This window comes from Buceros rhinoceros, unplaced genomic scaffold (assembly GCF_000710305.1).
Source record: "Buceros rhinoceros silvestris isolate BGI_N320 unplaced genomic scaffold, ASM71030v1 scaffold33538, whole genome shotgun sequence".
Lineage (NCBI taxonomy): Eukaryota > Metazoa > Chordata > Aves > Bucerotiformes > Bucerotidae > Buceros > Buceros rhinoceros.
Window position 1 is genome coordinate 1 of NW_010427953.1, and position 1326 is coordinate 1326.

The window sequence follows — 1326 nt, forward strand, 5'->3', positions numbered from 1 at the left end:
ACATTACTCCTTTCCGGGACGTGAAGGCCAAATGGACGGTTGGGGAGCACCCGGGTGAAGAGTGAGGGGTCCTGCACCCACTGGTGGCACGGCTTCCTGCCAGCATCCTGCCGGCACCCGCGGGGATGGGGCCCCAGCTCCTGCCCTGGACCATGGCTCTGACGGACGCCTGGATCGCAGGCTGCAAACCACCTCCAGCAGCCCTGCACGGAACTCGGGTGCTGCTGCCCTGGGCGCTCGCTTTGCCGCATCTGGGCTGTGCCTCCAAGGCTGCCCTGCCCCAGCTATCACTCCCACCACCCCGCTGATGAGCCCCTAAAGCCTATGTAGAAATTAGGAGTCACCTGCATTCCCCCCAGTACCAAACTGGCCCCAAACCCTGGGCAGACCTGTGTCGTGGTGCTGATCTCCTGCACAGTTAATGCAATGGAAGTACCAGGGTGGGTGACGGGTCTCCTCCAGCCCCACCACTCATGGGAAGGACAGGACCAGGCATGATCACTCTCCATGCTGCAAGAACCTCCCAGGTTGCAAGACCCTGCTACAGCCCTGATAGAGGAGCCGAGGTGAGCAGCACCATGTGGGCATTACGAGAAGGAGACTTTGGGCCACAGTCCAGCTCTTGAGCCACGGATGTGTCCAGCAGGCCATGCTGGCAGTTATTTGAGATGGAGGATCCTCCAAGAGTGCCCCTTTCTCCCTAAAGACTGCAGGAAAACTGAGGAGACAGCTCTCACCCAGAGGCTCTTGCACAAGTCTTGCTCCTCTCCAGGCAAGAGCTGGCCCATGTCATGAGGACTTGTCCGTGGTAAGGGACATGTCCAACCTCGGACCCTATGGGAAAGATGTAAATTGTGGGACACAAACTGCTTTTTCAAGTCCTAATAAAGGTAACGGGTAAATTCACATCCTGCTCCATCCTGCCCTGCCCAGTCTGAGGTTGTCCCACAACCCCGGCGCCAGGGTCAGTGGGATGCCCTGGGAATGAGGAGCTGCTTGTCATGGGTTCAGCTTAGCTAGAAACCAAACTTCACCTCATCAGGGCCCCGAGCACAGGCAGGGACATAAGTCAAGAGCAGCCGTGGGGCTCTCCTGGAAGATCTCGCTGAGCTCACACAGGGGGACCTCTATGGTCCCAACACATCACACGAAGACCATCACCAGAAGCTGAGCAGGAGAACTCAGGACTCAGGGCTAGGAGTTCTGCTCCTGGCTACACCTGGTCTTGCAAGAGAAGCTAAAAAGCATCTGGAGAGGCTCTACTTGGTTTGGTAAACAAAAACTATCCCGGCAGGGCGGCAGCGGCTGTGGGTGACGGGGCTCGGG